This window comes from Suricata suricatta, chromosome 7 (assembly GCF_006229205.1).
Source record: "Suricata suricatta isolate VVHF042 chromosome 7, meerkat_22Aug2017_6uvM2_HiC, whole genome shotgun sequence".
Taxonomy (NCBI): domain Eukaryota; kingdom Metazoa; phylum Chordata; class Mammalia; order Carnivora; family Herpestidae; genus Suricata; species Suricata suricatta.
In genome coordinates this window covers 96,001,998-96,014,274 of record NC_043706.1, presented here as the reverse complement: position 1 = coordinate 96,014,274, position 12,277 = coordinate 96,001,998, and the positions used below count along the sequence as shown (strand labels likewise).

The following is a 12,277-nucleotide window of genomic DNA, read 5'->3' as shown; positions in this document are numbered from 1 at the left end:
ACTATAAATATTTTGTGTGAGAAATAGCAACCTATAAACTCTAACTAGCAAGTAGTCTCAAATATTCAGTAAGCACAATGTACCAAGGTAGCTCAGACACTTTTCTTGTTTTTGATTATTAAATAATATAATTCATCTATAAACATTTTCAGGGCATATATTTATATACCAGGCCCTGTTTAAGACACGAGTGATAAAAAGGAGCTTATTCTGGAAAAGAGCTTATACTCTTATACAGCCCTGTGAACCAAATCCAGCCCCACAACTTGTGATTGTAAGTTTTACTGGATCACAGCCCTTTACATTCATTTTTGTATCTATAGTTGCTGTTGTGCTTCAGAAGGATAAGGATAGAGATGCATGGGTGGCTCAGTTGGTTGAATGCCCAACTCCTGATTCTGATTCAGGTCATGATCCCAGGGTCATGAGATCAAACCCTGCACTGGGCTCGTACTAAGTGTGCAATGCTGTCTCTCTCACAAAAAAAAAAAAAAAAAAAGAGATGGTTGCAAGAGACTCTGTGGCCCACAAAGCCTAAAAAATTTACTATTTGTCCTGTTAGGGAAAAAGTTGGCCAACCCCTGGAATAAGGTGATTAAAAATATTTTTTAATATCAAAAGTTTGACTTCTTTTTATAGTGACAAGACCTTCTTTATCAGGTCTTAGACTTTGATCAGAATGAATATTTGAAGAGAAATTAAATTAGGGGCATCTGGGTGGCTCAGTCAGTTAAGTTCCAACTTCAGCTCAGGTCATAATCTCATGGTTCATGAGTTCAGGCTCTGTGCAGAGCCTGCTTCAGATTCTCTGTCTCCTTCCCTCTCTGCCACTTATCCAGTCATGCTCTGTGTCTCTCTCAATAAACAAATAGGGGGCGCCTGGGTGGCTCAGTCGGCTGGGCATCCTACTTCAGCTCAGGTCATGATTTCACTGTTCATGAGTTTGAGCCCCACATCAGGTTCTCTGTGCTGACAGCTCAGAGCCTGGACCCTGCTCCAAATTCTGTGTCTCCCTCTGTCTCTGCCCCTCCCCTCTCATGCTCTGTCTGTCTCTCTCTCAAAAAAAAAAAAACATTTTTAAAAATTTAATTAATAAATAAACATTAAAAGAAAAAGAAAGAGGTTAAATTAGCCTGACATTAGAAGGTCTTGGACCACTTGTTTCTTCCTTTCTTTCCTCTGTTTTTCTTTCTTTTTTTTTCTTTCCTTCTCTTTTTCTTTCTTTCATTCTCTTTCTCTCTTTCTCCTCTCTTTCTTTTAGAAGTTCTTTATTTCATTCATGAAGACCATATTGTTTTGTCTCCATTTCTGAGTGGATTTGAAATAACTCATACAAGGGCATCTGGGTTTGCCAGTGATTCAGAACACATGTGATGTAGTATTTAGCAAAAGGTTAAAGGCCAAATGTTGCAGCCACTCACGTAACAGTCTTTTGCAAACCATCAAGTGTTTTCTGTAATTTTAGCAGAAAAACATTTTTTCTCTCTTTGTAGTGTATTAAGGCAAAAAGTAATATGCTTTGAGATGGTTGCTATAGTTGAAAAATAACTTGTTTTCAAATAAAAAATTAAACACAAACTCTAGGAGTACCATCTGAGTCTAAATGTGCTTGTGAGGTTAGTAATCAGTATGTAGCTCCTCTGTCTTCATGGTTGTTAGTTAAAGAAGTCTTTGACAGATTTGCATGAAGTTATTCACCCTTAAGTCTCTGTTACTATAAAAAGAATAGATCTGTTATTCCTTCTTAATGTGTGCTTATCTCTTTAAAATGCCATAGCCACTAGTCTCAATATCAAGTACTAAATTCTCCTCCTGCTCCATAGTAGGAGTTTCCCACTGAAGAGAATCTAAGACAGAAAAAGTAAAGAGGCCCTTTGATTTTGGGAGTTTTTATAATGAGGTTAACCATCCACCCCAGTTTGCTTGGGATGTTCCTAATTTATGCTAGCATAATTATTAATAGTGCCCTCCCTTTATTCTGAAAGATCCCAGTTTAGATGACAAATTATATGGTCACTATTTATCTGTAATCTATAATAATGTTGTAATTATTATCTATAATAATGTTGACCACTGAACAGCTGGATCTGCTTTGAAATTTAGTGTTTAACTTGCTTCTGCATTTATTCTGATTCTAAATCTTACAGGAGAGTTGGTGATTGATGGCTGCAAAATAACAGATGTTAAAGTGAAATTTAACTCGAACACTGGCTCATCTGATACTAAAGAATCTAGATTATGTGTGCCTCTAAGGCTCCAAATAATTTGAATCCCCACTGCTAAAAACGAACTTTTTGTGTAATGTTTAGGGACTTCCTCAGTCTCTTTCAACCTGCTTTTCTAGGTTTTCTTTTCTTTTTCTTAAGTTTATTTATTTATTTTGAGAGACACAGAGACAGTGTGAGCAGAGGAGGAGCAGAGAGAGAAGGAGAGAGAGAATCCCAAGCAGGCTCTCCACTGTCATTACCGAGCCAGATGTGCGATCGTGACCTGAGGGGAAACGGAGAGTTGGACGCTTAACTGAGCCACCCAGGCGCCCTTCTAGGCTTTTCTTTTCTCATTTTTCTCTCTTTACCAGGAATCCTATATTCCAGCCCCATTTATATACTTGGATTTTCCTGAATATATCCTACACTTTTTTCTAACTGCCATACTTTCTTATATTATTCCTTCTATTTTTTTCCTTGCTTTATCCTTTTCTATCTTTGCCTATTAAATTCTTGCCCATCTAAAGTCCAGTGCAAATAGCACTTCTGTGAAATCTTTTTTTACCACATTGCCATTCTAAATAATGTCTCTTTTCTCTAGGCTCCCTGGACATTTTGTTTCCCACTTCTGTTATGTTTTATATGTGTCTTTGTGCCCCAACCCCTAACCCCAGTTAGAGATGGGGCAAGAGACTATATTTAATTCATTTTAAAATCCACATTACGTATACAAAACCATTTATGTACGAGGTGTTCAGTAAAAATGTATGGTTGATATTTTATTCTCCTAATTTCCTTAGAACACTAGGCAAGAAAATCTTTTTAAAAGATTACTTTCTATGTAAACTTTGTAAGCATAACTTTAATAATCCGGTTTCTAAATTTATTTACTATCTTTGTCTTTTCTTTATTTTACCTGCATTCTTAACACTTCTTTTTTAACCTTCCGATAGAAGTATATTCTCATTGATGCTTTAACTGGGACCAAAAGTTTCCATTTTTCCTTCCCTTTCAAGGCAGTTTGCTGTGTTTCAAGAACTTCTTACGTTCTTTTTTCATTTTCATCTTATTATGTTCAGTTAATTCTTGAAGATGATGGGATAATCAGTTGCCTGACTACCTAGGTTAGTTCTCTGGATTAATCATTGCCGTCTGTAAATCTCCCTTATTTTGGCCACTGTATTTCTAGGGAAGAAGTAGGTCATAAACTATTAACATTCTCTGCCAGTTGAGGAAAGTATTCCTTAAACATTAACCTACTTTGTAAAATTTTTCTAATAGCATAAAAGAAAAGTGAGCAGGTAACATTACAGGCCTGGCATTCTTTTTCTTTCAAATAAATCTAATTTCATTAGACACAGAGTCTAGCTCTTTAGACATGTTATCTTGGCTACATCAAAAATTTTAATGAAAGTAGAAGTTCACAGGAATTTTCAGAAGCTAAAACCAAAAGGTGAAGCCAAATTCTGAACAACTGTCTTTGCCATAACTGAAACCATCATTTGCCCTTGATGTAGTGACTGGCATTGGGAAGTTTTGTTATAGAGTTCTATTCATCACCCTAATTATATCTTAAAATTGTCTTCACTTAAAATAATAACTGACATTTAATTTTATATAAATTATGAGCTAAAGATTGTGGCTTATAAATGAAATAGGATAAATCCTTTGATCTCATGTACCTTATTTGTTTTATAGACTAAGTTCTTGGATCATCATATATATATGGTATATTAGGTCTAAAGTTAATCTGTTCTCCTGTAAGGAAAATTAGGATAATAACCCCTAACTTGTGGGAACATTTAAAATTAAAATAGCATCTACAGGTGCTCAGTACTTGAAGCTGCACTTTGTGTTTCACCATGTTCTTATGAGATGGTTGTTGTTTTGGACTATCTGAGAGCTCTAGAAACCTATTAGAGGGGAACCATACAGTGGAGTCTACATCAAATATAATAGATCCATGGATTCCTTCATATGCTTTGACGAGGAGACCTCAAATTCTCCATTACCTCATGTTAAGGAAGTTCCTCGAGATTGGGCCAAGATGCAGGGTGTGTATGTTTGGGGCAACAGGAGGTGGTGGGACATCTCATCCTAATGGCAGTCTCCCTCTTGGTGTTCTCCTTTTGACCCTTCAGTCTGTGGCAGTGACTTAAGGTCATGTTGAATGGTGCTACCATAAATTTTAATCATTAGGGGACAGTAGTACCATTTCATACTACAGAAAAGTTATCCTTACATCAGAATTACTAAGTTAATTGTAGTTTGAGAAAAAGCTTAAAGATTATGGGTTGAAGAACTATGTTTTATGTTGTGTTTTAAGGAGAGACAGATTTGATAGATTTTTCTAAGTAGGGAATTAAAAATGATTTGACAGACTTGAGAGACTCAGAAGGCTAAAAATTGCTTAGAAATGTTAGAGTATTCTTCTTGGTAGTTAAGAAGTTTAAACTGAAGACATTAATGAATATAGAAACTACTTTCATTTAAGACTAAAGATAAGGTAAATGTTTAAGAGATATTTTAGAAATGCCAGGGAAATTTGAAATCAGCATTGGCAGAAGTAAGGATTAGGAAGGAGTATGGATTATTGAAGAAATGTCAGTGTTTTTAACTGTACAAATATTCTTAAAAATTTAAAAATATTTGATTCAATAACCTTTTAATTTAAGATATTTTTCATTTCCTACTAAGAATTTATTGAAAAGTATCACAGTGGTGATTTTTTTAAAAGTACTACGTCTGTGATGTAATTATATGTAGGCAGTTCCTTATAAGTCACTAAATTTATATGATAAAAAATATATCCCTGGCGTTTTTGTTGTTATTTTAAAAATGTGTTTAAAGTGGTGCTTTAGTAAAGTGAAAAGAACACCACACTAAGGATCAAGAGTTTATAGTTCTTAATGGTTCTGAAACCCTTGGACTTCTTCTCATCCAGTTAACTGTGTGACTTTAGGTACTTTGAATCTCGTATCTCATATATAAAATGGGTAAATAAACTGATCCATATAAGAAGTTACTATGGAACAACAAAAAGGAATGAATTACTGATACATGTGACATCCTGGATGAATATTAACATCATAGTGCCGGGCAAAAAGATTCAGGGACAAAAGAATATTATACAGTGTGATTCCATTTTTATGAAGTGCTAGACCGAACTATTGTGAAAAATCAGAACACTGGTTGCCTCAGAGGAGGTGGGAGTTGACTGAAAAGCAGTACAAGGGAATTTTGGGGGTGGTGAAAATGGAAAATGTTCCATAACTTAATAAAGATACACACATTTGTCAAAATTAATAAGGTATAGTTGTATTTGTACATTTCATTATCTGGAAAATTTACCACTCCTCCCTCCTCCAAAGGGAGAGAAAACAAATATAGCCAGTCATCCTGGCAGGGGCCATGCTAATTTTCTCTGTATCATTCCAATTTTAGTATAGGTGCTGCCAAAATGAGCACTAAACAGATACTGAATTTTAGTCCATATAAGTGCTTTTCTTAGTGGTAGTGGATAGTAGTTCTGAGACTACTTTTTATGCTTTTAGGATTGTGCAAACGAGTAAATAGGAAAATTAGAGCCAGGTTTCTCACTGTTGGACAAGAGGAAAACATGGATATGGGAACAACTAGAATGTCTCTGGGGTGTTGGGTTGGAATTGGAGGTATGAGTATGAATTCTGTTCTTACCATATGCAGAGAAGGATGGGTGGATAGGGAAGTAAACATAGGGTGTGTTTCTGTATATAAACTTCTCAGTGCATGCTTAGAGATTCTGCAAGTAAGGATACCCCCATAACAATGAGCACACTTTGCATCCAGATCTTGATTTCTAAACAATATTCTCCATTGAAAGTAACTAAGAGTCCTTTGAGAAAACTGCAAGATGAACCTGGTACATCTTACTGTTCCAGAAAATAAAAAAATATACAAGGAATGATGGGAATACATCACAAGGACATAATTTTGGTTTCCACTCAGACGTGAAAGAAATTAAAAGTCACCACTCTTGTCCTTAAAGTGGGAACAAAGTTGAACAAACTAAAAGGTAATTTTCAGATACATCAGAGAACTGAGGTCACAGAGTAAACTAATGCCCCCCAAACTGGAGAGAGGTGAATACAAAGAATCACAGCTTGCTGGGAGCATAAGCTAATAAAACTAGGAAGTAGTAAGAAAACTGTAACTGATGACCTGCTAGAAGCTGAGTGTGGATTAACTTCATAGCTTAAAAACTCCTAGGGGTCCAGTTTTTGGAGCTCCCACGCTTTTGTAAGTTTTTCCTCCACAAGCTCCACTAGATTCTCACAGTTAAGACTGGGGGTGTAGGTATTTCCTCATGCTCCAAGCAGGAGACGAATAGTAACCATGTTGAAATATGCTCACAGCTTTCTGTTCTCTCCTTGCCCCACAGGGAAACTACCAGAGCCTAACCAACTTGGGGAAAGGGACTTCCTCTCTAGTCTTGCTGTCTCATCTAAGAGGGGAAAAACGATGGAGAGGCACTTTCAAAAGCCACAGCCAGGGATACAGACCCACTAAAAGACTCAGACCTCATTGTAGGATTATGGAATACTTCCCTTCCCTCTACAGTTTACCACTACATCAACAGGGCTCCTGTTTAATAATAAAGGATTACAGATGAAAGAACTATGAGGCTTCCACTTTAAGGAGTTTCTAGGGAAACCCAAAGACAAGGAGAGATAAAAACAAGGGCATTAGGGACCGCTTGGATGGCTTATTCAGTTAAGCGTCTAACTCTTTTTTTCTTTTTAATGTTTTTTTTTTTTGTTGTTTCTGAGAGAGAGAGTGAGTGGGGGAGGGGCAGAGAGAGAGGGAGACACAGAATCCAAAGCGGTCTTCATCCAGGCTCTCAGCAGTCAGCACAGAGCCTGACGCGGGGCTCAAACTTGTGAACGGTGAGATCATGACCTGAGCCGAAGTCAGATGCTTAACCATCTGAGCCACCCAGGAGCCCTAGTGTCTAAATCTTGATTTCAGCTCAGGTCATGATCTCATGGTTTGTGAGTTCGAGCCATACATCTGCACTATCCGCGCAGACCTTCTTGGGATTTCTCCTTATCCCTCTCTCTCTGTCTCTCCCCTGCTTGTGTGCTCTCTCTCTCTCAAAATAAATAAACTTCAAAAAAAAAAAAAAAAAAGAACCCACAAGGACAGTTGAGGAAATTTTATACAGTAAATTCAGCCTAGTTCCTAATGAGATCTAGCAGAGATTTTGGAATTGTCAGAAGGTTAATTTAAAGGAACTATGACCAGTATGCTAAGGGATCTAAAGGGAGAAGTGTGTACATACAACATGTAAGAAGATGGAAAGTGTAAGCATTGGGATTGAAATTCTAAGAATCAAAAGAAAATACTAGAAATCAAAAGCACTGTAACAAGTGAAGAATGCCTTTGATGGGCTGGCTTATCAGAAAGAGAGGAAGGAGCAAAAGAAATATTTGAAGTAAATAATGGCTGAGAATTTTCCAAAATGAATGACAGACTCCAAACTACCAATCCAGGAAGCTCAGAGGACATCAAATGTAACAACTACCAAATCTACACCTAGATATATCATATACAAACTGCAGAAAACCAAAGACCAGGAGAAAATCTTGAAGGAAGCCAGAGGGGGGAAGAAACCGCTTACCTACACAGGAAGGTTAGGGATTACATTGGACTTCTCTTCACAAACCATACAAGCAAGAAGAGAAAAGAGTGAAAGGTTTAGTGTTGAAAGAAAAAAACCAATGTAGAATTCTATATACATTGAAATTATCTTTCAAATGTGAAGGGAAACTAGAAAGTTTCTCAGACAGAAATTGAAGACATCTATTGCCAATAAGAACTGTTGCCTTGCCTTGCAAGAAATGTTAAATTCTTCAGAGAAAAGGAAAGGTAGAGAATAAATGAAGGTCAAATAAAACCTTTTTTCTTACTCTTTTTTGTAAATTTTTTAATGTTTATTTTCTTTTTGAGAGACAGACAGACAGACACGGAGTGTGGATGGAGGAGGGGCAGAGAGAAAGGGAGAGACAGAATCTGAAGCAGGCTTCAGGCTCTGAGCTGTCAGCACAGAGCCTGATGTGGGGCTTGAACTCACAAACTGTGAGGTCATGACCTGAGCCAAAGTCGGCTGCTTATCCTACTGAGCCACCCAGGCACCCCTGTTTTCTTATTCTTAATTGATGTAATAGATAACTTTAAAATAATAGGAACAATGTATTGGGTGATTATAGCTTATAGGTATGTGAAATTAGCAATGTTATAAGGGACAGGAGAGAGGAATTTGGAATAGTATTTAAAGCACTACCCATGAAAGGCAGTATAATGTTACTTGACAATGGATGTAGATTAGAGTAAATGTATATTATAAATTGTAAAGCAACCACTAAAATAATTCCATTTTTCTTTTAATACTTTAAAGATGGTGCTCCACTGACTTCTGGTTTGCATTGTGTTTGATAAGTGTGGTAGTGTTTTTGTACATTTTGGAATTCTAATTTTCATGATTAATAACTATGTTATTCAGGCCCCCATGTAACCATTTTTATGTTTAGTAGAACTAATTGGCCATATCAGTCTGGTACTGTTAGGTAACTAAATGTAGTCCTAAGAAAACTTCATTTAATTCATATACACAGTTGTGTGATGTTTGGGGAGGGGGTGGAGTTTGAAGGATGGGCAGAGGCTATGCTACTTCTACCTTTGACAGAGCAAATATTAAGTATGTTCAGTAGTTTAGTAGTATTAAGTGAAGTCTGAAAGTTTTACTGTCTGAAACAACTTTCTTACATTGACAGTTCTTCATCTTTAATTTTTTATATGTTTTTGGTAATGATCACTTTAAGTAGAACATCTCTCTGTAATTTGACAACATATCTTAATGTGATTGAAAGTTTAAAATAGTACACTTAGTGCATCATTAAATGGAAATAAAGATATATAAGTTGTTTTAGTGGCTAATGTTCATCTCTCAATATATTTATAATTTCTATGATGCAAATCCAATAATTCATTTTAATGTATGCATTGACTAATGGTATATTCAAAATTAGGTCTTCTTATTAGAGACCTCAAAAAAAAAAAAAACCCAACAACCAAACAAACCATGAGTATGGATAGGTTAAAAAATTATGTAAGAGTTGTATTTATATACAGTTTATAAATTTGCATAATCATCCATGTTATACCATCTATTAGTACTTTATTCCATTAAAATGGCAGAGTAAATCATTGTACAGACGTTCCACATGTAGCCCACATGTAGCCCAGCATGTTCCCATGTTGATGGACATTTGGGCTATTACCACCTTTTGGCTATTATGAAAACTGCTACTATGAGCATTCATGTACAAGTTTTTGTGTGGCTGTATATTTTCATTTATCTTGAGCTCTATATATATGTAGGAATAGAATTGCTGGTCATATGATAACTTTGTTTAATCTTTTGAGGACCTACCAGCCTATTTTCCAAAGCAGTTACACCACTTAACATTCTCACCACTAGTATATGAGGTTTCTTGTTTCTCTACAATACTTGTGATTGACTTTTTGATTATAGCTGTCCAGTGGTTGTGAAGTGTATTACATTGTGGTTTTGATTTGCATTTCATTGATGGCTACTGATATTGAGCATCTTTTCATGTACTTATGGGCCATTCGTATATCTTCTCGGAGAAGTGTCTGTTCAGATCTTTTGTCCTGTCCGTTTTAAAATTGGGTTATTTGTCTTTTTATTATTGAGTTGTAAGCCTTATCAAACATGATTTTAAATCTCTCATTCCATGTGTCATCCTTTTAGTTTCTTGTAGATAGGTAAAATTTGAAGGTCCTTCGGTGTTCAGCTACCATAATGTGGTTGTGCAGTTTAATAGATTTGTATAATTTAAATTGCCTATAATATTTATGTGTCTTTGAAAGAAAATTCAAGCATTTATATACAAATTTAACTGGATAGTAGTAAGTTTATCTGGATTAGGTATTAATAGTGTTATATTTTAATTTACTTTTTATTTCAAATGTTTATTTTTGAGACAGCATGGATTGGGGAGGGGCAGAGAGAAGGGGGAACAGAGGATCAGAAACAGTCTCCATGCTGACAGCAGTGAGCCCAATGGAGGGCTCAAACTCACAAACCATGAGATCATGACCTGAGCCGAAATCACATGCTCAACCAACTGAGCCACCCAGGCACCCCTCTTAATACTGTTTTAAATCAACAGAGGCAAATTTTCAAATATTAATCAGATTATTAATTTCACTTTAACACCTTGAATTACTTACATTTCAATGAAATATCACAAAGATTAATATGTGTGACCATACTGGCTGTGAAACATCTCAATTTAAAACATTATTTGTTTTTATGTTTTTTGTTTTTAAGTAGGCTCCCTGCCCAGTGTGGGGCTTGATCTCACACCCCTGAGATTGAGTCCTATTCCTGAATGAGCCAGCCAGGAACCCCAAAACAATATTTGTTTTATAAGCCAGAATTTTATTTTTAGGAAAATTAATAGACACTAGTTATTTTTATGACATTTAGTCTGAAAGGTACACATTTTCTTGGAGATTTCTGGCTTGAAACCACTGTTAGCAGTTTAATTTTTAAGGCTAGACTTTTTAGAAAAATGTGATGGTATATCGTATTATGTGAGCCCAAACTGAGGTGCCCAGTCACTGTGAAGGCCAAAGTAATTACTAGTTTCCTTCCTATAATAATAATTGCAAACTAAATTACATATGAATTTTGGAGATGTCATTTCATCACATTTCTTGACCCATTAATCATAAAAATATTTGTTATATTTTATGGTTGGTTAGTTTACTGTTGTTTATTGTGGAAAGTTGATCCTTAATTCAATCCCTTCTAGTCCCCTTGCAAATCGGGGAAGGCTGGAGAACATTATAAATATCTTTGATAGGTTTTGAAAAGAAATTGTAAGGAGAAAAAATATAGGCAGTCCAATTTTCTATTAGACTTAGTTGAAAGACATCCTGTTATGTTGGTTTTCCAACAACAACTTCTCAATTCTCTGACATCACCTGTGGATGTTCTGTAATTCAGTTCAGTTATAACACTACTTGAAATTAGTGTAGACCCCATAGGATAAGGGATCAGTTCCACAAGATTGCCCCCACATCAGATGCCAGCCACAGTTAGATACCCAGGCTACCTGTACTTCTGCCTGGCCGATTACAAATTTGGGGGTTCCCTCAACCCTTAGGTTCAGTAAATTGCTAGAGTAACTTCTGGAACTCAGGAAAACCCTATGTTTGCACAGTTTATCATAAAGTATACAAATGAATAGCCAGATGAAGAAATACATAGAGCAAAGTTCAGAAGGGTCCTGGACACCAACCAGGAATCTTTCCCAAGCCTCATTGTTCCAGAGTTTCTATTGAAGTCTCATTACACAGGCATGATTGATCAAATCACTGGCTATTTATGATTGAACTAAATCTTAAGTCCTTCTCTCCCTGGAGGTGAGATGGCAGGTGGGAAATGGGGTTGAAAACACCAATCCTATAATGATATGGTTGATTCCTCTGGCAACCATCCCCCTGTTCTGAAGCTATCTAAAGAGCCTGTCAAGAGTTACCTCATTAGTATAAATTCCATTGTGATAGAAAGGGGTTCATTATTAAAAACCAAAGATATTCTATCGCTCAGGAAATACTAAGGGTTTTAGGAGCTCTGTGCCAAGAATTAGGCACAAAGACCAAATATATATATATTTTGTTAAGCCACACATGTTTATCCAACATGTATCAAATACCCACTGTATTCTAGGCTCTGGTAGGCATTGAGAGTGGGAAGAATAAGAAGACATGGTACATGTGTTCAAGGAACTCACGCTCTAGGTATGGAAACAAAAACAGTGAAGTTGCATCTTACATGGGAATTAAATTTTGAAGCAAAAGTATGAATAGCCTTTTATAGGCAGAATTTCCTTGACAGTCTCTTAAATTGCAGGAATCATATGACACTATCTTTTAATAAGCCCAACAGCTTAAATTTCCTTATATACAGACAGGGGTGCCTGGGTGGCTTCATTTGG

General features: G+C 36.1%; 1 protein-coding gene and 1 pseudogene across 6 annotated transcripts in view; one reads left to right on the top strand and one right to left on the bottom strand.

The window, feature by feature from the left end:
* REV3L (REV3 like, DNA directed polymerase zeta catalytic subunit) overlaps positions 1-12,277 on the top strand; it is a 178,179-nt gene that overhangs the window by 30,512 nt on the left and 135,390 nt on the right. The gene's annotated exons all lie outside the window — the stretch shown is intronic.
* On the bottom strand, positions 5,575-5,675 carry LOC115297279 (annotated as a pseudogene).